We start from the raw sequence: 24,650 nt of genomic DNA, 5'->3' as shown, positions 1-24,650 counted from the left end.
AATCCCTCAAAGTTTCATTCGGCTTCTGCACGCAAGACCGCAGTTCCGTCAGCCCTACCGGTCGCTTGCATGTGCCTTCAAATGTGGTGACGAACACTCGGGAGAGATCTTCCCAAGTGTAGATGCTGTTAGGCGCTAACTGGTTCAGCCACGCTCTGGCCGAGCCCTCCAACATGATAGGCAGGTGCTTCATGGCCACTTCATCATTGCCGCCGCCAATCTGGACGGCCACTCGGTAGTCCTCAAGCCATGTATTGGGCTTGGACTCGCCGGTGAACTTACTGACTCCAGTCGCCAACCTGAATTTGGGAGGAATCACAGCGGCCCTGATGGCTCTACTAAAGCACTCTGGCCCCGAAACATGTACTCTGTTGCTGGTAGGTGCATCTCTGTACTGGCCTTCTCGGTGAGCCCTGTTCCTGTCGACCAAACCTTGGACGAGAATGGATCTCGCATCAAAGCCTGGCCCTCTGGGGTCGACTGGAATCCTTCGCCCACCACTATGAGGTCGCCTGTCATCCTGCTGACGAGGCACATACGACCCGCTCCTCGGGGGAGGCGTGGGCACTCGACGTCGACCGTCACAATCGACTCGGTGATCATACTGCTCATGGTTCCCATACTGGTCACGCCGGCCTCCACATCCCTCACGCCTCAGGGGCGATCTCGGGCTGTGAGCCGACTGGACTGTGTCCGCGGCAACGGATCTGCTGTGAATCCTGTTCCGCGACTGAGAAACAGCGGAATTCTGGTCTCGTGCTGCCCGGAGTAACGCTCTGATCTGTAGCAAGCCTCTGCCAGCCTACGACTAGGAAGGCTGAATCGACTCCGCTCTGCGGGCCGCAGCTGCTAAATTCTGAATCGGAGTTCGATATACCTGCGGGGGTGGGAAGAGCTGACGTCGACTGGATTCGGGAACCCGTTGTCGCGCACGGTCGTCGAGTGCTCGCTGGAGGTTCTCCAGTCGAGTGCGCTCAGCCAAGTTTGTCGGGCGCGCGTCCTCCAAGGCGCGAGCCTCGGGGTTTTCTCCAACGATAGGAGTGTGCAGTGCATCCACGTTCCGGCGGCGAAGTTCTTCTCTCTGCAACGACGTGAGAGGCTCGGGAAGATACTCCTCATGGGAACGCGACGGGTCGCCTCCACCCACGCCTCCGTCGGTGCGGGGAAAACCGGGAGGACTGGGCGGTCCATCGACCATCAGAACCTCCGCCGCCGGATCGCTGCTGTCGCACTCGGATGCGGTCTTTGCGGAGCCAGTCGACAGGTCAAACAGGCCGTAGAGGGATTCGTCGGGCTCGATCGCCGCGACTTGAGGGATGGCCGACTGACGTGCCACCGCGTGTCTCACCCACCGCTGAAGTCTCGACCGACCAGAGCGCTTGCACTGGCGGGAAACAGGGAGGGAGGACAATACAGGAGGCGACCGGTAGGGGGTCGACGGTTGCCGCAGGAGAACGCTGTGGATGCACGCGCTAAAGTGCGTTGCCCCGCGAACAGGGAGTGCGTCCACGTCGAGCGGAGCCTCCTGAAGCCAAGCAGAGTCGTCGACGATGAACGTGAGCGCACCGAGACGGATCTCGCGGCCCTCCACCAAAACTCCGCCGAAAACCATGATGATTTGGGTCGGAAAAAGGTCGCAACTCCTCCGACAAAATGCTAAAACACTGGCCCCACGGTGGGCGCCAACTGTCGTGGTTCTAAGTCTGACAGTAGTGTAGGGGGGTAAGTATGGAGAGGCAAGATCTTAGCTATGGAGAAGTTGTAAGAACGCAAGGTTTACGAGTTCAGGCCCTTCTCAGAGGAAGTAATAGCCCTACGTCTCGGAGCCCGGAGGTGGTCGACTGGATTATTAGAGTATGAATTACAGGGGTGCGAACCCTTTACACTGAGGAGGGGGTGGCTTATATAGAGTCCGCCAGACCCCTCCGGCCCTCAGTTATGCAGGGTTTTAAGTACATTAAAGTCAGGCATTACTGGTAACGCCCCTAATAAAGTGCTATGATGACCATAAAAGCTACTTAATGACCGACCGTTAGCGTGCGGAGTGACTTTAGGTCTCCTGGCCGTCGGGTGGTTGCTTCTTGGTCGAGTGGTTGCTTCTTGGTCGAGTGTCTGCTTCTTGGTCGAGTGTCTTCGAGTCCGTCGAGTGAAACACCGCCAAGTCGATTGAAATGTGATTTCTTCTGGAGGTGTCCTTGGGTAGGTCAGTTTGGACAGGTCCATGACCCTACCCTAGGTACATAGCTTCATCACCTAGTGACTTCCTTCAAGTGGCGTCCAAAAGGTGTGTCTTCATCCAGTTGGGCAAACTTGTTCTTCATCTCCGCCATCCTAAAGAGTAGAAAATGGAGAGGAGTTAGAAATGAGAAGAGAAGGGTGACCTAGGGTTTATCTTAGTGGTCGTGTCCTACACTCGGCATGTGCTCTGATACCATCTTGTAGCGACCCGACCTCAGATGGTCAAGTCTCTGTGCTTCTGTGCCATCCCTGGATCGGTAATGCTGACACACACAGTACTCGAAGGATTTATAACAGAGTAGCAATCACACACTTATTACATCGAATGTCTCAAGAGAGAACTTACTACAAAAAATATGGCTAAAGGCCATCTAATACAATAACAGTGGAAGGCTTGGAAGATAAAGTGAGTCCGTCAACTCCAACGGCATAGCTGAGCTGCACGGCACAACCAAACGAACCTTACTCCTCGTCTGAAAAGTCTGCAACATAATACGTTGCAGCCCGAAAATGGGCCAGCACATGGAATATGCTAGCAAAGTAACACGGTAGAGAAAGAACAGGATAATGCTATCACTACATGCATATTTGGCTGGTGGAAAGCTCTATGGTTACAGTTTTGCGAAAAGCCAATTTTTCCCTACAACAAAGGAATAGATTTTAATTTTACTATCATGGTAGTTGAAACATCATTGAGAAGGTTCCTCCAACTCAATCCCAATTAAGGTGATTAACAACCCAACAATATTAGTTAAACATGATGAGATACTTTTGATAACCCAATTACTAGATACTCAAGATTTGTCCATAACCGGGGACACGGCTAACCATGATTAGATTGTACACTCTGCAGAGGTTTGCGCACTTTTCCCCACAAGACTCGATCTCCTCCGTTGGATTTCTCGCACTACAGGGTGTTTGAGAAACGGATGGCCGAGACACAGTCTTTCAGAAACATTAACTCTCTACTCCGGACAGACCATCAAAGTGTTACTTGCCTTGCTGACGATCTGCGAAACCTAGGGACTCGTAGTAGCACGCTTCGCACTCCAGGTGTTCTATCGCAAGCAAACAGTAGCATACATAAGTAACAAGAAATGATGCACAAGCAAAACTCAAACAAAAGAGGTTGACCAGAAAGTTCAAATTAAGAACTCTGGTTCGCAAAAAGAATCAAATCAAACAGAGCAATAAAACTCAAACAGCGAAAGAAAGAAGCTTCGTTTACTAATCTGAAACTAGGTCAAATTTTACAGTAGAGAAAACTTGTTTGAGTTGGTTAAGCGGAAAGAGGGTTTCGAGACGAAACTCTAGGCGCTTGAATCGCCTAATTCTGACTAACGAGCGAAAGGATAAACAGAAACTAAGATCGGATCAGAAATCGCGATCAGAGAAAATCGTGGAATAAATCCGATAAAAGAAAACTGACGAACAGACTAACAAACGATCGTTCGTTGGCTGTTTCTAACGAGCGAAGAACCGTTCATTAAAACGAACGTTCAGACGAACGTCCGCTAAATAGAAGAACTGAGAAAAACCAGCGAATCCGAAAAAAACGAATCTAGGGTTTCTAACAAAACCGGACGGTCTTTAAAAAAACCGGCGGTGGGGCGCGGTGGCTACCTCCGGCGAGAGGGCTCCGACGAGGCGGGGCAGCGGCGGGGCGGCGTGGGGCTGCGGCGGCGGCGGCAAGCGGCGGCGACAAGCGGCGGCGGCGACTAGGCGGCGCGGGGCGGCCGTGGCGGCGTATATAAGGGCGGGGCGGGGCGGCTTGGAGGAGGCGGCAAGGCGCGGCGGCGGAGAGGAGTCCGGCTCGGACTCCTAGTCCGAGTCGGCGGCGGCGGCGGCCTGGCGTGGCGGCCTGGCGCGGCTGGGCCTTAGGCCCAGTCGGCGCGGGAACCTTTTTTTTAAAGAAATTCACCGACCGAAATAAAATCTTAGAAAAATAAATAAAAATCTAAAAATGCCAAAATAAATTTTCACCGTCTAAATAAAATATTTAGAATGAGATGAACATTTTCTTGGCCCTAAAATGCAATTTTGGAAAACGTGCAATTTTTCTAATGCAACCAAAATTGCAATAAAATCCAAATAAAGCAATTATTTGATTTTAATATTTTTCCTCCAATATTTCAATTATATTGGAGAAGTCATATTATCTCCTTTCATATATTTTAGTGTGAAATATTTTTGGAGAGAAAATAATTAAAACCAAAAATCCTCGTTTCAAGATTTGATAAAGATCAAATTTGAAAACCGGGAAATCCCCAACTCTCTCTGAGGGTCCTTGAGTTGCTTAGGATTTTGAGGATCGCGAGACGAAATGCGAATAAAATATGATATGCATGGATGACTATGTATAACATTCCAAATTGAAAATTTGGGATGTTACAGATAAGGGTAGTGAGGTGGAGCTGCAGCACTAAGCATATATGGTGGCTAACATATGCAAATAAGAGCGAGAAGAGAAGCAACGCAACGGTCGAGAAGCTAGAAGTGATCCTGAAAGCTACTTACATTCAAGCATAACACAAGACCGTGTTCACTTCCCGGACTCCGCCGGAAAGGGACTATCATGGCTACACACGCAGTTGATGCATTTTAATTAAGTTAAGTGTCAAGTTCTCTACAACCGGATATTAACAAATTCCCATCTGCCACATAACCGCAGGCACGGCTCTCAAAAGTTTATACCCTGCAGGGGTATCCCAACTTAGCCCATCACAAGCTCTCACGGTCAACGAAGGACATTCCTTCTCCCGGGAAGACCCGATCAGTCTCGGAATCCCGGTTACAAGACATTTCGACAATGGTAAAACAAGACCAGCAAAGCCGCCCGAATGTGCCGAAAAATCCCGATAGGAGCTGCACATATCTCGTTCTCAGGGCACGCCGGATGAGCAGTCCGTACAACTAAAACCAACCCTCAAGTTTCCCCGAGGTGGCGCTGCAAGGGGCTCTAGTTTGGACCAACACTTAGAGGAGCACTGGCCCGGGCGGGTGATGACCCACAAGTATAGGCGATCTATCATAGTCCTTCCGATAAGTAAGAGTGTCGAATCCAACGAGGAGCAGAAGGAAATGATAAGCGATTTCCAGCAAGGTATTCTCTGCAAGTACTGAAATAAGTGGTAACAGATAGTTTTGTGATAGGATAATTTGTAACGAGCAACAAGTAACAAAAGTAAATAAAGTGCAGCAAGGTGGCCCAATCCTTTTTGTAGCAAAGGACAAGCCTGGACAAACTCTTATATAGAGAAAAGCGCTCCCGGGGACACATGGGAATATCGTCAAGCTAGTTTTCATCATGCTCATATGATTCGCGTTCGGTACTTTGATAATTTGGTATGTGGGTGGACCGGTGCTTGCGTGCTGCCCTTACTTGGACAAGCATCCCACTTATGATTAACCTCTATTGCAAGCATCTGCAACTACAACAAAAGTATTAAGGTAAACCTAACCATAGCATGAAACATATGGATCCAAGTCAGCCCCTTACGAAGCAACGCATAAACTAGGGTTTAAGCTTCTGTCACTCTAGCAACCCATCATCTACTTATTACTTCCCAATGCCTTCCTCTAGGCCCAAATAATGGTGAAGTGTTATGTAGTCGACGTTCACATAACACCACTAGAGGAGAGACAACATACATGTCATCAAAATATCGAACGAATACCAAATTCACATGACTACTAATAGCAGGACTTCTCCCATGTCCTCAGGAACAAATGTAACTACTCACAAAGCATATTCATGTTCATAATCAGAGGGGTATTAATATGCATATAGGATCTGAACATATGATCTTCCACCAAATAAACCAACTACCATCAACTACAAGGAGTAATTAACACTACTAGCAACCCACAGGTACCAATCCCGGACTTGGAGACAAGAGTTGGATACAAGAGATGAACTAGGTTTTGAGAGGAGATGGTGCTGGTGAAGATGTTGATGGAGATTGCCCTCTCCCGATGAGAGGAGCGTTGGTGATGACGATGGCGATGATTTCCCCCTCCCGGAGGGAAGTTTCCCCGGCAGAACAGCTCCGCCAAAGCCCTAGATTGGTTCCGCCAAGGTTCCTCCTCGTGGCGGCGGAGTTTCGTCCGAGAAGATGGCTTATGATTTTTTTCCCATCGAAAGACTTCATATAGCAGAACATGGTCATCGGAGGGCCACCAGGGGGCCCACGAGGTAGGGGGCGCACCCGGGGGGTAGGGCGCGCCCCCACCCTCGTGGGCAGGGTGTGGCCCCCTGGTGAACTTCTTGCGCTCAGTATTTTCTATATATTCTGAAATTGACTTCCATGAAGTTTCAGGACTTTTGGAGCTGTGCAGAATAGGTCTCTAATATTTGCTCCTTTTCCAGCCCAGAATCCCAGCTGCGGGTATTCTCCCTCTTTATGTAAACCTTGTAAAATAAGAGAGAATAGGCATAAGTATTGTGACATAATGTGTAATAACAGCCCATAATGCAATAAATATCGATATAAAAGCATGATGCAAAATGGACGTATCAACTCCCCCAAGCTTAGACCTCGCTTGTCCTCAAGCGAAAGCCGAAATCGGAAAATATGTCCACATGTTTAGAGATAGAGGTGTCGATAATAAAATACGGACATGAGGGCATCATGATCATTCTTGGAACAACAACTTATATAATTCTTGTCATATGATTTCTTATGCTAGAGTAATAATTCAATCACAATTTCAAGTATGAATCATAAACTTCATTGAAAACTAACAAACTATCATCTCAGTCATTGGAGCAATTGCAATTTATCATAACATAGGAAATAGTCAATATATAAGAGCTTTTCAGCAAGTCCACATACTCAACTATCATATAGTCTTTCACAATTGCTGACACTCACGCAATACTTATGGGTATGGAGTTTTAATCAGACACAGAGAAAGATAGGGGCTTATAGTTTTTCCTCCCAACGTTTTACCTCAAGGGTAATGTCAACAATAATAGTTCATGAAAACTCACATCTAATTAGCCATATATACCAGGATCTTTCCAACATACTGTGCTTGCCAAAGGATAAAATGTAAAAAGGAAGGGTGAAGATCACCATGACTCTTATGCAAGGTAGGAGATAAAAGTAAAAGATAGGCCCTTCGCAGAGGGAAGCAAAGGTTGTCATGCGCTTTTATGGTTGGATGCATAAAATCTTAATGCGAAAGAACGTAACTTTATATTGCCACTTGTGATATGGACTTTTATTATGCAGTCTGTCGCTTTTATTTCTTCCCTATCACACGATCGTATAAAGCTTATTTTCTCCCACACTAATAAGTCATACATATTTAGAGAGCAATTTTTATTGCTTGCACCGATGACAACTTACTTGGAGGATCTTACTCAATCCATAGGTAGGTATGGTGGACTCTCATGGCAAAACTGGTTTATGGGTATTTGGAAGCACAAGTAGTATCTCTACTTGGTGCGATGAATTTGGCTAGCATGAGGGGGGAAGGCAAGCTCAACCATGTTGGATGATCCATGACAATATAATTTATCTCCGATGTAAGAAAACATAACCCATTACGTTGTCTTCCTTGTCCAACGTCAACTTTTTAGCACGTCATATTTTAATGAGTGCTCACAATCATAAAAGATGTCCAAGATAGTATATTTATATGTGAAGACCTCTCTTTCTTTATTACTTCCTATTAATTGCAACGATGACCAAAACTATGTTTGTCAACTCTCAACAACTTTTATTCATCATACTTTTTCTATGTGAGCTCATTACTCTCCATGAGATCCATATGATCTCTTTTATTCTTTTTATTCTTTCTATTTTATTTTATTCACTTAGGATAATGGCAAAATAATGAAGCCCTTGACCCAACACTAATCTTTATTATATAGCTCACGGACTCGATTACACAGAGGGATCATAAAGCAAAGCTCAAAACTAGATCATACTGAAAACTTTATGCTACTAGATCAAGATATTACCAAAAGGATCGAAGTAAGAAAAATGGTAAAGATAAAAGTGATTGTGATATGATACCGGGGCACTCCCCCAAGCTTGGCAGTTGCCAAGGGGAGTGCCCATACCCATGTGATTATGTATCCTTTGTTGGTGAAGAAGGTGATGGTTTTGTTGATGGCGTAAGCTTGTCGTCCTTCTTCCAAGGCATAGGCTCACCATCATAGAAGGATGATCGAGTCTCCTAAAACCTCAAATCTGCAGCCAAACTCATCCTCTTGAATCTATATTCATACTCACAGTTTTGATTTTGCAGGTCATATATCTGGGCTTGGAGGTGCTCGTTTTTCTCATGAAGCTTGAAGATGGCCTCCCTAATGTCCTTGACATCCAGCTTGTGGTTGTTGGTGAACTCTGTGATCATAATGTGGTTGGAATCGAGTCCATGTTCCACCATCTCCTGACACTTGAAAACTTCTTGCTCCAATGCCTCAAGCCTTGCCTCCATGCTTCCGGTCTTCCTTGGTCCCTCAACATCACAGATGTGCAATAACCCCTCACGCATCTCAATGGTTTGAGGGTGTTGCAGTACCTCCGCGAGGTAGGGGTTGATGACCTTCTCAAAGAACTGGTCCTTGGGGGCACTTGAAGATGACATAATGACCTAGATCTGTCAGAAAAACAGCTCAAAACAAAGACAGGAGATTTTTGCGTGATACGGGAGTCAAAACCTCCGGGAGATTATATAATGAATTTTTACCGACCAAAATACGTGTGTGTAAGAAAACGGAGTCCGGAGAGCGCACGAGGTGCCCACGAGGTAGGGGGCGCGCCCAGTAGGGTAGGGCGTGCCGTCCACCCTCGTGGAGCCCTCGTGTCCTTCCCGGACTGCTTCTTATTTTTCTATTTTTCTAAATATTCCAAAACAGAGAAATATTGCCTTAAAAACTGTTTTGGAGTCGGTTTACTTACCGTACCACATACCTATTCCTTTTAGGAGTCTAAAACGTTCCGGAAAGTGTCCCTTATGTATTCCTCTGGGGTTACGGTTTCAATAACATTGGTTTCAACATTTATGGGATCACCTGAGATATAATGTTTGATTCTTTGACCGTTCACCACCTTCAGATTTGTGCCTTCGAAGTTGTTGATTTTTATGGCACCGGAACGATAGACCTCCTCGATAACGTAAGGACCTTCCCATTTAGAGAGTTTTCCTGCAAAAAATCTTAAAAGAGAGTTGTATAGCAATACATAATCACCTACATTAAACTCATGCTTTTGTATCCTTTTGTCATGCCATCTTTTAACCTTTTCTTTAAATAATTTGGCATTTTCGTAGGCTTGGGTTCTCCATTCATCAAGTGAGCTAATGTCAAATAACCTCTTCTCACCGGCAAGTTTGAAATCATAGTTGAGCTCTTTAATAGCCCAATAAGCCTTATGTTCTAGTTCGAGAGGTAAGTAACATGCTTTTCCATAAACCATTTTATACGGAGACATACCCATAGGATTTTTATATGCAGTTCTATAGGCCCATAATGCATCATCAAGTTTCTTGGACCAATTCTTTCTAGATCTATTAACAGTCTTTTGCAAAATTAATTTGAGTTCTCTATTACTCAATTCCACTTGACCACTAGACTGAGGGTGATAAGGAGATGCAATTCTATGATTAACATCATACTTAGCAAGCATTTTACGGAAAGCACCATGAATAAAATGTGAACCACCATCAGTCATTAAATATCTAGGGACTCCAAACCTCGGGAAAATAACTTCTTTAAGAATTTTAATAGAAGTGTTATGATCAGCACTACTAGTTGGAATAGCTTCTACCCACTTAGTAACGTAATCAATAGCAACTAAAATATGTGTATAACAATTAGAAGCAGGAAAAGGTCCCATATAGTCAAAGCCCCAAACATCAAATGCTTCAATAACGAGTGAATAATTCATAGGAATTTCTTGACGTCTACTAATATTACCAATTCTTTGACATTAATCACAAGATAAGTCAAACTTACGGGCATCCTTGAAGAGAGTAGGCCAATAAAAACCAGATTGCAATACCTTATGTGCAGTTCTATCTCCAGCATGGTGTCCTCCATAAGCTTCGAAGTGACACTTGCGTAGGATTTGTTCCTGTTCATGCTCAGGTACACAACATCTAATAACACTATCTACTCCTTCTTTATAAAGATGTGGGTCATCCCAAAAGTAATGTCTCAAATCATAGAAGAACTTCTTATTTTGCTGGTATGTGAAACTAGGTGGTATAAATTTAGCAACAATATAATTAGCATAATCAGCATACCATGGAGCAGTATGAGAAGCATTTATGACATTTAATTGCTCATCAGGAAAGCTATCATCAATAGGTAGTGGGTCATCAAGCACATTTTCTAACCTAGACAAGTTGTCTGCAATGGGGTTCTCAGCTCCCTTTCTATCGACAATATGTACGTCAAATTCTTGTAGCAAGAGAACCCATCTAATAAGTCTAGGTTTAGCATCTTTCTTTTCCATAAGATATTTAATAGCAGCATGATCAGTGCGAATAGTTACTTTAGAATCAACAATATAAGGTCTGAACTTATCACAAGCAAATACAACTGCTAAGAATTCTTTTTCAGTAGTAGCATAATTTCTTTGAGCATTGTCTAGGGTTTTACTAGCATATTGAATAACATTTAATTTCTTATCAACTCTTTTCCCTAGAACATCACCTACAGCATAATCACTAGCATCACACATAATTTCAAAGGGTAAATTCCAATCAGGTGGCTGAACAATAGGTGCAGAGATCAATGCTTTCTTAAGTACTTCAAATGCTTCTGCACAATCATTATCAAAGACAAATGGTATATCTTTTTGTAATAGATTAGTCAGAGGCCGATAAATTTTTGAGAAGTCCTTAATGAACCTCCTATAAAAACCGGCGTGACCAAGGAAACTTCTTATACCTTTGATGTCCTTGGGAGATGGCATCTTTTCAATGGCATCAACCTTGGCTTTATCAACTTCAATACCTCTTTCAGAAACTTTATGCCCCAAGACAATACCTTCATTAACCATAAAGTGGCACTTTTCCCAATTCAAGACAAGATTAGTTTCTTCACATCTCTGCAAAACTCGATGAAGGTTGCTCAAGCAATAATCAAAAGAAGATCCATAGACGGAGAAATCGTCCATGAAAACCTCACAAATCTTTTCACAAAAGTCAGAGAATATAGCCATCATGCATCTTTGAAAGGTAGCAGGTGCATTACATAAACCAAAAGGCATACGTCTATAAGCAAAAGTACCAAAAGGACAAGTAAAAGTAGTCTTTGATTGATCCTTGGCTGACACAGGTATTTGAGAGAAACCGGAATAACCATCTAGAAAGCAAAAATGTGTATGTTTGGATAATCTTTCTAGCATTTGATCGATAAAAGGTAAGGGGTAATGATCCTTTTTAGTGGCCTTATTTAATTTGCAGAAATCAATTACCATCCTATAACCTGTAATAATTCTTTGAGGAATCAATTCATATTTATCATTAGGAACTATAGTAATACCTCCCTTCTTAGGGACACAATGGACAGGACTTACCCACTGACTATCAGCAACGGGATAGATTATACCTGCCTCAAGGAGATTTAGTATTTCCTTTCTTACCACTTCTTTCATTTTAGGATTCGGCCATCGTTGATGATCACGAACTGGTTTAGCATCTTCTTCAAAATTTATTTTATGTTGACACAGAGTGGGACTAATGCCCTTAAGATCATCAAGAGTATACCCAATAGCACCATGGTGCTTCTTCAGAGTTTTCAATAATCTCTCTTCCTCATGCTCTGAAAGGTTAGCACTAATAATAACATGATATATCTTTTTCTCATCAAGATAAGCATATTTAAGAGTATCAGGCAACAGTTTAAGCTCAAACACGGGGTCACCCTTGGGTGGAGGAGGATCCCCTAGGATTTCAACAGGCAAATTGTGTTTCAGAATAGGTTCCTGTTTAAAGAATACTTCATCTATTTCCCTTCTTTCATTCATAAACATATCATTTTCATGGTCTAGCAAATGTTGTTCTAAAGGATCACTAGGAGGTATGGCAATAGAAGCAAGACCAATAATTTCATCCTTACTAGGTAATTCTTCTTCACGGTGTTGTCTACTAAATTTAGAGAAATTAAATTCATGAGACATATCATCTAAACCGATAGTAACAACATCCTTTTTGCAATCTATCTTAGCATTAACAGTGTTTAAGAAGGGTCTACCAAATATAATGGGACAAAAGCTATCTTGTGAGGAACCAAGAACAAGAAAATCAGCAGGATATTTAGTTTTCCCACACAAGACTTCAACATCTCTAACAATTCCCATTGGTGAAATAGTATCTCTATTGGCAAGTTTAATTGTGACATCAATATCTTCTAACTCAACAGGTGCAATATCATGCATAATTTCTCTATATAGGCCAATAGGTATTGCACTAGCACTAGCACCCATATCACATAAGCCATGATAACAATGATCTCCTATTTTAACAAAAATAACAGGCATGCCTACCACAGGTCTAGGTTTATCTTTAGCACAAGGTTTAGCAATTCTAGCAGTTTCATCACAGAAATAAATAACATGCCCATCAATATAATCAGACAAGAGATCTTTAACAATAGCAATATTAGGTTCAACTTTAATTTGCTCAGCAGGTGCATCAGTTTTAATATTGCTTTTACGAACCACAGTTGAAGCTTTAGCATGATCCTTTATCCTAACAGGGAAAGGTGGTTTCTCAACATAAGAAGTAGGAACAATAGGATCATTATAAGTGATAGTCTTTTCTTCAACTTTAATAGGTGCAACTACTTTTACTTCTATGGGAGGATGATATTTAAACCACTTCTCCTTGGGGAGATCAACATAAGTAGCAAAAGATTCACAGAAAGAAGCTAATATCTCAGAGTCAAGTCCATATTTAGTACTAAATTTATGGAAAACATCGGTATCCATAAAAGATTTAACACAATCAAGCTTAGGTGGCATACCTGACTCCTTACCTTCGTCGAGGTCCCAATATTCAGAGTTGCGTTTAATTCTTTCCAATAAATCCCATTTGAATTCAATAGTCTTCATCATCAAAGAGCCAGCGCAAGAAGTATCGAGCATGGTGCGATTGTTATCGGAAAGCCGAGCATATAAATTTTGAATAATCATCTCTCTTGAGAGATCATGATTGGGGCATGAATATAACATTGATTTAAGCCTCCCCCAAGCTTGAGCGATGCTTTCTCCTTCACGAGACCAAAAATTATATATAAAGTTGCGATCACGATGAACAAGATGCATAGGATAAAACTTCTGATGAAATTCCAGTTTCAATCGTTTGTAGTTCCATGACCCCGTATCATCACATAGCCTATACCATGTCAATGCATCTTCCTTCAAAGATAAAGGGAAGACCTTCTTCTCAACAACATCTCCGGGTACACCTGCAAGCTTAAATAATCCACAAACTTCATCCACATATATTAGGTGCTCATCAGGATGAGTTGTTTCGTCTCCTGCAAAAGGATTAGCTAGCAGTTTTTCCATCATACCCGAAGGAATTTCAAAGCAGATATTTTCATTTTCATTTTCAGTAGGTTCAGTAGGTTGAGGAGCAACTCTTTGCTCTACTGGTCGGGGTGAAGATACCCCGAACAAGCCCCTCAGAGGATTACTTTCCATAGTAACAAGTGACAGTAAATTTCAGCACACTATATAAATTTTTCTTAGCAAATTCCACCTACCAAAGGCGCTTCACTCCCCGGCAACGGCGTCAGAAAAGAGTCTTGATTACCCACAAGTATAGGGGATCTATCGTAGTCCTTTCAATAAGTAAGAGTGCCGAACCCAACGAGGAGTAGAAGGAAATGATAAGCGGTTTCCAGCAAGGTATTCTCTGCAAGTACTGAAATAAGTGGTAACAGATAGTTTTGTGATAGGATAATTTGTAACGAGCAACAAGTAACAAAAGTAAATAAAGCGCAGCAAGGTGGCCCAATCCTTTTTGTAGCAAAGGACAAGCCTGGACAAACTCTTATATAGAGAAAAGCGCTCCCGAGGACACATGGGAATATCGTCAAGCTAGTTTTCATCACGCTCATATGATTCGCGTTCGGTACTTTGATAATTTGGTATGTGGGTGGACCTGTGCTTGGGTGCTGCCCTTACTTGGACAAGCATCCCACTTATGATTAACCTCTATTGCAAGCATCCGCAACTACAACAAAAGTATTAAGGTAAACCTAACCATAGCATGAAATGTATGGATCCAAGTCAGCTCCTTACAAAGCAACGCATAAACTAGGGTTTAAGCTTCTGTCACTCTAGCAACCCATCATCTACTTATTACTTCCCAATGCCTTCCTCTAGGCCCAAATAATGCTGAAGTGTTATGTAGTCGATGTTCACATAACACCACTAGAGGAGAGACAACATACATCTCATGAAAATATCGAACGAATACCAAATTCACATGACTACTAATAGCAAGACTTCTCCCATGTCCTCAGGAACAAACGTAACTACTCACAAGGCGTATTCATGTTCATAATCAGAGGGGTATTAATATGCATATAGGATCTGAACATATGATCTTCCACCAAATAAACCAACTAGCATCAACTACAAGGAGTAATTAACACTACTAGCAACCCACATGTACCAATCCCATACTTGGAGACAAGAATTGGATACAAGAGATGAACTAGGGTTTTGAGAGGAGATGGTGCTGGTGAAGATGTTGATGGAGATTGCCCTCTCCCGATGAGAGGAGCGTTGGTGATGACGATGGTGATGATTTCCCCCTCCTGGAGGGAAGTTTCCCCGGCAGAACAGCTCCGCCAAAGCCCTAGATTGGTTCCGCCAAGGTTCCGCCTCGTGGCGGCAGAGTTTCGTCCGAGAAGATGGCTTATGATTTTTTTTCCCATCGAAAGACTTCATATAGCAGAAGATGGTCATCGGAGGGCCACCAGGGAGCCCACGAGGTAGGGGGCGCACCCGGGGGGTAGGGCGCGCCCCCACCCTCGTGGGCAGGGTGTGGCCCCCTGGTGAACTTCTTGCGCTCAGTATTTTCTATATATTCTGAAATTGACTTCCATGAAGTTTCAGGACTTTTGGAGCTGTGCAGAATAGGTCTCTAATATTTGCTCCTTTTCCAGCCCAGAATCCCAGCTGCTGGTATTCTCCCTCTTTATGTAAACCTTGTAAAATAAGAGAGAATAGGCATAAGTATTGTGACATAATGTGTAATAACAGCCCATAATGCAATAAATATCGATATAAAAGCATGATGCAAAATGGACGTATCAGGGGGTTAAAATAAAGATGACCCTCGGGCTCCGGAAACCCAAGGGAAAAAGGCTTAGGTTGTTAGGCAAATGTAAAACCAAGGTTGGGCCTTGCTGGAGGAGTTTTATTCAAAGCGAACTGTCAAGGGGTTCCCATAACACCCAACCGCGTAAGGAGCGCAAAATCAAGGAACATAACACCGATATGACGGAAACTAGGGCGGCAAGAGTGGAACAAAACACCAGGCATAAGGCCGAGCCTTCCACCCTTTACCAAGTATATAGATGCATTAATTAAATAAGATATATTGTGATATCCCAACAAACTTCAGCTTCACCTGCAACTAGCAATGCTATAAGAGGGGCTAAGCAAAAGCGGTAACATAGCCAAACAACGCTTTGCTAGGAAGGTGGGTTAGAGGCTTGACATGGCAATATGGGAGGCATGATATAACAAGTGGTAGGTATCACGACATAGCAATAGAACAAACAACTAGCAAGCAAAGATAGAAGTGATTTTGAGGGTATGGTCATCTTGCCTGAGATCTCGCAAGGAAGAAGAATGAGTCCTTGAAGAAGACGAACCAACATAGTCGAACGAATCCTCACAACTCTGGAATGAAACTGAAGCTAACGAGAGAAGCAACCCGGAAAGAAGCAAGCAACAAAGTAAACAACCATCACATAAACATGGCATGATGCACAACCAAGTATGATGCATGTCCGGTTTAAAGAAACATGGCATGGCAAAGTGCAACAAACAATACTACAAATTAAGTGGAGCTCAATATGCAACGAGTTAGATATTGACGAAACACCACATGACTTATTTAGTTCTCTCACGTTTATGTACCCAACAATATTAAATGTTATTAAACATGGCAAGGGGTGAAGCATAAGTAAAATAACTATCCAGTCAAGTTTAAATGAGGCCGAAAATAACAAACAACAATTCCGGAAAATCCTCATGTGCATATTTTTAGATTTGGTACTGTTTTGTCCTATACAAAATTTTAGAGTTGTTAAACATGCAAAGTGATGGCACCATGTTAAACTAGGCATTTTACTACCCCATTTACATATAAAGTTTATTTAAAATGGAGCTACGGTTATTTAGTTATCAAATAAAGCATTTTAACATGGCAATATAGCAAAACAAAGCAAACAACAAGTTTAAACATTTTTAACATGCATGCAAGTGGCATATTATTAATCCACACATAATTCTAAGCATTTTTCATAGATAAAACATTTTAATCCGATGCACGGTTTGTGAGTTAGGATATGCAAAGTAGCAGCAGTAGCAGTAGCAGCAGCAGTAGGAGTAGCAGTAGTAGTAGCAGCAGTAGCAGTAGTAGTAGTAGCAGTAGGAGTAGTAGCAGTAGCAGTAGCAGTAGCAGCAGCAGGAGCAGCAGCAGCAGTAGCAGTAGCAGTAGCAGCAGTAGCAGTAGCAGTAGCAGCAGGAGCAGCAGGAGCAGTAGCAGTAGGAGCAGCAGTAGTAGCAGCAGTAGCAGTAGCAGTAGCAGTAGGAGCAGTAGCAGTAGGAGCAGCAGTAGTAGCAGTAGTAGCAGTAGTAGCAGTAGTAGCAGTAGTAGCAGTAGCAGCAGTAGTAGCAGCAGCAGCAGTAGCAGCAGCAGCAGCAGCAGTAGCAGCAGTAGCAGCAGCAGTAGGAGTAGCAGTAGTAGTAGCAGCAGTAGCAGTAGTAGTAGTAGTAGCAGTAGGAGTAGTAGCAGTAGCAGTAGCAGCAGCAGGAGCAGGAGCAGCAGTAGCAGTAGCAGTAGCAGCAGCAGCAGCAGTAGCAGTAGCAGTAGCAGTAGCAGCAGCAGCAGTAGCAGTAGCAGTAGTAGTAGTTAGGTTGATTCTTTTTGAAGATGATTAATAGACAAATTCCTCAGGTCCACCAATTTATTTCAGAATTTTTGGAGTGACAGAAGTATTCGAAACCTCCAGATTGCTATAGACTGTTTTGTTTTTGACAGATTCTGTTTTCTTTGTGTTCTTTGCATATTTTGATTGATGTATGAGTAGTATCGAAGGGTATGAACCATAGAGAAGTTGGAATATTACACCAACATGAATTTAGAATGAGTTCACAATAGTACCTAAGTGGTGATTTATTTTCTTATACTAACGGAGCTCATGAGATTTTCTGTTGAGTTTTGTGTTGTGAAGTTTTCATGTTTTGGGTAAAAATTCGATGGAGTACAGAATAAGGAGTGGCAAGAGACTAAGCTTGGGGATGCCCAAAGCACCCCAAGGTAATATTCAAGTACAACCAAGAGCCTAAGCTTGGGGATGCCCCGGATGGCATCCCCTCTTTTGTCTTCGTTCATCGATAACTTTACTTGAAGCTATATTTTTATTCACCACATGATATGTGTTTTGCTTGGAGCATCATTTTATTTTATTTAGTTTTGCTTGCTGTTTGATATTATCCTAAGATCTGAAAGTCTTAAATGTTAGAGAGTCTTCACATAGTTACATAATTATTCGACTACTCATTGATCTTCACTTATATCTTTCAGAGTAGTTTGTCATTTGCTCTAGTGCTTCACTTATATCTTTTTAGAGCACAGCGGTAGTTTTATTTTAGAGAAATAGCTGAACTCTCGTGCTTCACTTATATTATTTTTAGAGTCTTTAGAACAGCATGGTAGTTTACTTTGGTTATGAAACTAGTCCTAATATGACGGGCATCCAAGATGGGTATAATAAAAACTTTCATATAGAGTGCATTGAATACTATGAGAAGTTTGATACTTGATGATTGTTTTGAGATATGAAGATGGTGATATCAGAGTCATGCTAGTTAAGTAGTTGTGAATTTGAGAAATACTTGTGTTGAGGTTTGCAAGTCCCGTAGCATGCACGTATGGTAACCATTGTGTAACAAATTTGAAACATGAGGTGTTCTTTGATTGTCTTCCTTATGAGTGGCGGTCGGGGACGAGCGGTGGTCTTTTCCTACCAATCTATCCCCCTAGGAGCATGCGCGTAATGCTTGGTTTTTGATGACTTGTAGATTTTTCCAATAAGTTTTGAGTTCTTTATGACTAATGTTGAGTCCATGGATTATATGCACTCTCACCCTTCCATCATTGCTAGCCTCTTCGGTATCGTGCATTGCCCTTTTCTCACCTCGAGAGTTAGTGCAAACTTCACCGGTGCATCCAAACCCCGTGATATGATACGCTCTATCACACATAAACCTCCTTATATCTTTCTCAAAACAGCCACCATACCTACCTATTATGGCATTTCCATAGCCATTCCAAGATATATTGCCATGCAACTTTCCAGCGTTCCGTTCATCATGACACACATCATCATTCTCATATTGCCTTGCATGATCATGTAGTTGACATCGTATTTGTGGCAAGGCCACCATGCATAATTTATCATACATGTCACTCTTGATTCATTGCCCATCCAGGTACACCGCTGGAGGCATTCATATAGTGTCATATTTTGTTCTAGTATCGAGTTGTAATCTTTGAGTTGTAAATAAATAGAAGTGTGATGATCATCATTAATAGAGCATTGTCCCAAAAAAAGAAGAAAAAAGAAAGTCCAAATAAAAAATAAATAAAAGGGGACAATGCTACTATCCTTTTTCCACACTTGTGCTTCAAAGTAGCACCATGATCTTTATGATAAAGAGTCCCTTGTTTTGTCACTTTCATATACTAGTGAGAATTTTTCATTGTAGAACTTGGCTTGTATATTCCAACAATGGGCTTCCTCAAATGCCCTAGGTCTTCGTGAGCAAGCAAGTTGGATGCACACCCATTTAGTTTCTTTTTGTTGAGCTTTCATACATTTATAGCTCTAGTGCATCTGTTGCATGGCAATCCCTACTCCTTGCATTGACATCAATTGATGGGAATCTTCATAGCCCATTGATTAGCCGCGTCAATGTGAGACTTTCTCCTTTTTGTCTTCTCCACACAACCCCCATCATTATATTCTATTCCACCCATAGTGCTATGTCCATGGCTCACACTCATGTATTGCGTGAAAGTTAAAAAAAGTTTGAGATTACTAAAGTACGAAACAATTGCTTGGCTTGCCATCGGGGTTGTGCATGATGAGAGCATTTTTGTATGACGAAAATGAAGCATAGCCAAACTATATGATTTTGTAGGGATAACCTTTCTTTAGCCATGTTATTTTGAGAAGACATAATTGCTTAGTTAGTATGCTTGAAGTACTATTACTTTTATGTCAATATTAAAATTTTGTCTTGAATCTTATGGATCTGAATATTCTTGCGACAATAAATAGAATTACATGGATAAATATGTTAGGTAGCATTCCACATCAAAAATTCTGTTTTTATCATTTACCTACTCGAGGACGAGCAGGAATTAAGCTTGGGGATGCTTGATACGTCTCCAACGTATCTACAATTTTTGAATGTTCCATACCATTATATTATCAACCTTGGATGTTTTATATGCACTAGCACAAATGCTCGTGCGTTGCAACGGGAAAAACAAATCCTTCATATCTAGCTAATATAATATGAAAAATGATAGGGGAGGGAGCGTGAGGAAGGGTTGTATATTTGGTAATATTGCTAAATAACCAATTTTAAAAAAAGACCAGATTTGACCCTTTAAAAAAATCAAGTTCGCATTGCAATAAATTATGCACCACAAAAAGATATGTTGTACCTCCACTGATGATGGTCGTGTACTACCATTTTTTTCTAATCACATTACCAGTTTTCAAGATACGTAGGATATGTTATTATAAGAGCACTTGTGACTAACTTATCCCATCATTTCTGCTCTATAGAATAAGTCTTTCCCTAATCTCTCTCTAATATATATATATATATATATATATATATATATATATATATATCCCTAATAATAAAGCATGGATTGACTCCGTGGGTTCACCGTCACAATACGTTTCTTCACGTGAATTTACGCTTTCAGTTTTTTTGTCCATCTGTCTCATCTATCTTTTTCTATCTGACAAGGTGGTATTAATCTTACTACGTCCCCAACTAGCTCTAGTGTTTGAATCGTTATCCCTGCTGCGTCGCCCAGCTGGGCCTAAATCCACGTGATATGGGCCTATTTTTTAAATAAAGTTATATGGGCCAGCTGGTCCTGTGGGGGTAGTGGTTAGCTTAAAATAAAAATAGGTTTCGTATACGTCAACAGCTAGCTAGCGCTTCTCTGTACGTACGTCGTCGATTGGTCCCGGGTAATTTTCGTACGTCTGTCGCCAAGCTGGGCCTCGCCAGTGTGTTATGGGCCAACTGGTCCTGATGTGCTGATGTAACAACTTTTAAGAATGCCACCAACTGAGCTATTTGTCTTTGTGCAGAAAAGTATAAGGCCAGTATTGTAAGTCATAGTCCCACATTGCTTTTTGATATCAAATCACACCTATTTATATACACGTGAGTTGCCACAATCAACAAACCATGGCATCAATAAATAAACAGAGGGTTCGCTTAAGAGAAACGAGGAAATTAACTAAGCCTCGGAAACAAGCATGGGGTGCTTGCCGGGCATGGACATGCATGTCCAATCAAAATGCGACGCTGCCGGAAAGATGACTAAATCTTTGAGAATAAACTTGGGCACCTGCGTGTAACCTGATCACACTCGAAATCCAATTAATATGAGTGACACATTTAAAATGTGTTTATATGCCTATTGAAAATGTTATATAATTTTTAAAAATCGTTCATGCATTTAAAATTGTTAGTGTGGTTTTAAGAAAAGTTTTCACGTATTAAAATAATGTTCATATAAATTGAAAAATGTTCACCCTTTCTCAAAAAATGTTCATGTAATTCTAAAAGGTGTTCACATACATACAAATATTCGTAATTTAAAAAATATTTATGCTCTTTAAAAAGGTCCATGTGATTTAAAAAGTATTTTTGTGTTTCAAATGGAAGGTTGATGCATTTTGAAAAACAATATGTACAATTTAGAAGTGAGTGGGTATATGAGGGACGAGCGTATGGACTAGGTGTAAGCCGTAGAACGGGAAGGGCGACTGTCACGTCCAACTTGAGGAGATTAGTTTTAAAAGTACTCCTTCCGGTCCTTTTTAGTTCACATATAAGATTTGCCTGAAGTCAAGCCTCGTAAAGTTTGACCAACTTTACAGAAAAAAGTACCAACATTCACAATCTGAAATCAATATCAATAAATGTGTCATGACTTAAAGTTTCTTATTATATAACATTAGCACAGCAGATGTTGATATTTTTTCATATAAATACAGTCAAACTTTGTAAAGTTTGACTTCAGAGAATTCTAATATGCAGAGTAAAAAGGACCAGAGGGAGTATTAGACATTCACTTATGATGGCGTGGTTCAATGTCAGCTGCGAGCGGAGTAGTCGAGATCATCATCATGGGATCAACCACGTTGAAGGCATTGCGTTCTAACAGATTAAAATACTCTTCAAAATATTTAACTATCAGACACTAACTCAAAATATAACATGTTATATATGAAAAATTCCTGAGAAAAAATGTGTATAAATTTTAAATATATATATATATATACATGCATACCTGAAAAATTCTTTCAACGGACTATTTTTTTACGTTGCATTCATTCGAGTAAGGCACTCTAAGTAAAACAGATCGAGGCTCCAGTCATTAAGATGGCACTTAAAGTAGCCCTTGACCTCCACCTCTCATTTCTAACTGGCATTTGCTCAGTATGATGATGAAAACCACAAGCTCGTGTACATAATAAAACTTGCAAAAGGGCGAAAGGATGAATAGGTCAATGACAATGAGGGGACGGAGCAATTGTGATAACTGGTGAAATATAATTTTTGTTACCCTGTTGCAGCGTACGGGCTCTTTTGCTAGTCTATCCCTAATTTTAATAATAAAGCACGGATTGACTCCGTGGGTTCACCGTCACAATACGCTTTCGCCCAGTCATAATACGTTTTTACGATTCGTGTAGACAAAATCGTAATATAAACAAGGTGGTACTAATTAGCTCTAGCTAGATTGGTTGGTTGATTCGTGTCAACAGGCGCTCTCTTCCAAAAGTCCACCGATTATGTGGCCTCGACCTCGTTGCTATCAGCAGCGGCAGCAAGCATGCAGCGGCAAGGGGAGTCCGGCGAGGACATCGTGATCGTGGGAGCCGGGCTCGCCGCCGCGCTCGGGCTGCATGGGAAAGGGGTGAGGAGCGTGGTGCTGGAGTCGTCCCCGGCGCTCCGGGCCTCGGGGTTCGCCTTCGCCACCTGGCCCAACGCCTTCCGCGCGCTCGACGCCCTCGGCGTCGGCGACCAGATCAGGAAGCTCCACCTGCACATCCAAGGGCTGCGCGTCATGTCAGCGTCCACGGGTGAGATAGCGAAGGAAGTGGACTTCAGGGACGAGTTCCGCTGCGTCAGGCGAGACATGCTGCTGTAGGTCCTGGCGGCAGAGTTGCCGACGGGCACCATCCGCTACTCCTCCAGGATCGTGTCCATCGACGACGACGATGGCGCCAAGATGCTCCACCTCGCTGACGGCTCGACTCTCCGGGCAAAGGTGCTGGTCGGCTGCGACGGGATCAACTCCGTGGTGGCAAGATGGCTGGGGCTCACCAAGCCGTCGGGCGCTCGGCCACGCCGGCCCTCGCGCGTTACCCCCGACGGCCATGGTTTCCCGCCCAAGTTCTTGCTGGACGGTGTGGCCTGGGCACTTGGGCGGCAAAACGGCTCGTGGTGGCACGGCGGCACGATGGTGCGTGCAACGCGGCCTTGGCCCATCGCAGTGGTGCCAAGAACGCGATGCTCGCGGCCAGGTAGGCCAAGGCGCGTGGGCTGTTCGGGAACGCGGTTGCCGTTGATGCATGGTGGTGACGGCCAGGAGCGGTGCAGCGACTCCTGCAGGCAGACGTGTGATGCTCGCGACAGCGCACGGGAGGCGAAGGCATGCGAGTGAGAGCCGGCAACGCGCATCAGATGGCAGTGGCATTGAGGCTCGGCACCGGCACACCAGCGGCAGCCAGCAACGCAGCGAGCGGCTGCATCGAGCCGTGATGCGAAAACCAGCATTCCAGCAGTTGCCTAACAGCCCGAGCATGCACTGCTGCGGAGCCAAAGCACGGCGGCGAGTGCAACCTGTTCGGGAACGGCTGCACGCTGGCTAACACTCGAGGCAGCTCCCAAACAGTAACATTTCTACATATATTACACACGTATTCTATTTATTTCTCTTCACAATTTTTTAATTTCATCGTACATATAGCAATGTATGGATATGCACAGTGCCAATGCATCTGATAACAACGCAAGTCCCTCCCATTGCATGTTGTATTTTTTATATGGATTACATAGTTCTGCAAGTGCACATATATATGCCAACAAAGCTAGCTTATATTGGATTTTATTACTATTGTGCTCAAGCTATAGTATGAAGCTTTAATTAGCACTTAATTACTCTTCTTGCTATGCTTGCAAAGGTAGAGGGATCATGCCTCATATGCAGAGTTACGCCACATATGCAGAGTTACATATACTTAAGAATCAGGTGCAATTTCATCGTATTTTTATTTACTTTCTACGGCTTCTACTCCGAGTGCATATTTAGTGTATATATGTAGAACAATGACATCTATGCTGATATGTGTATGCAACTCTCCTTATTTTGTTAGTTTCTACAAGGGTCTATCACAATTTTGTTTTATTTGTCTGGGTGATTTATTTCCCACTGCTTGTAATTTGTGGTAGAGAAATTGAGAGGGAGGCCCCACTGTGAGAGTTTGCAGTTTGTGTGTTGATGTTGCTTGCGGTGGTGAATGGAAAGCCGGCCGTGTAGCCTTCTGTTGCGTAGTTATGTGCCGATGTTGCTCGCAGTGGTGAATCGGAAGGCCGGCCGTGTAGCCGCCTGTTGCGTACCATGGTGGCAGTGGTCAGCCTTGTGAGGAGGAAAGAGAAGATTGTCATGTAGATCAGTGGGTAGCAAGAGTTTCGCTCTGATCATGTGCCCCTCAAGCACAGGCACGCGAAGATGGACGACAATAAGATTGATCATACGGTTACAGCTAAAAGTGTAAGTGGTCAGGGGGAGGGGGGATTGAGGAGAGATGGCATGGAACTGACCAAAGTAAATGGGAGGGAACCGATGAGTGGGGGAGGGATGCA

The 24,650-nt window shown here is 42.8% G+C and overlaps 1 pseudogene; it reads left to right on the top strand.

Annotated features, from left to right (window-relative positions):
- The first annotated feature begins 22,614 nt into the window (after positions 1-22,614).
- LOC125546937 (monooxygenase 2 pseudogene) lies at positions 22,615-23,546 on the top strand (annotated as a pseudogene).
- Positions 23,547-24,650: the final 1,104 nt, after the last annotated feature.

This window comes from Triticum urartu, chromosome 3A (genome assembly GCF_056163025.1).
Source record: "Triticum urartu cultivar PI428250 chromosome 3A, HENAU_Tu73, whole genome shotgun sequence".
Taxonomy (NCBI): Eukaryota; Viridiplantae; Streptophyta; class Magnoliopsida; order Poales; family Poaceae; genus Triticum; species Triticum urartu.
Note: the sequence above shows the minus strand (reverse complement) of the source record. Positions and strands in the feature narration are given on the sequence as shown.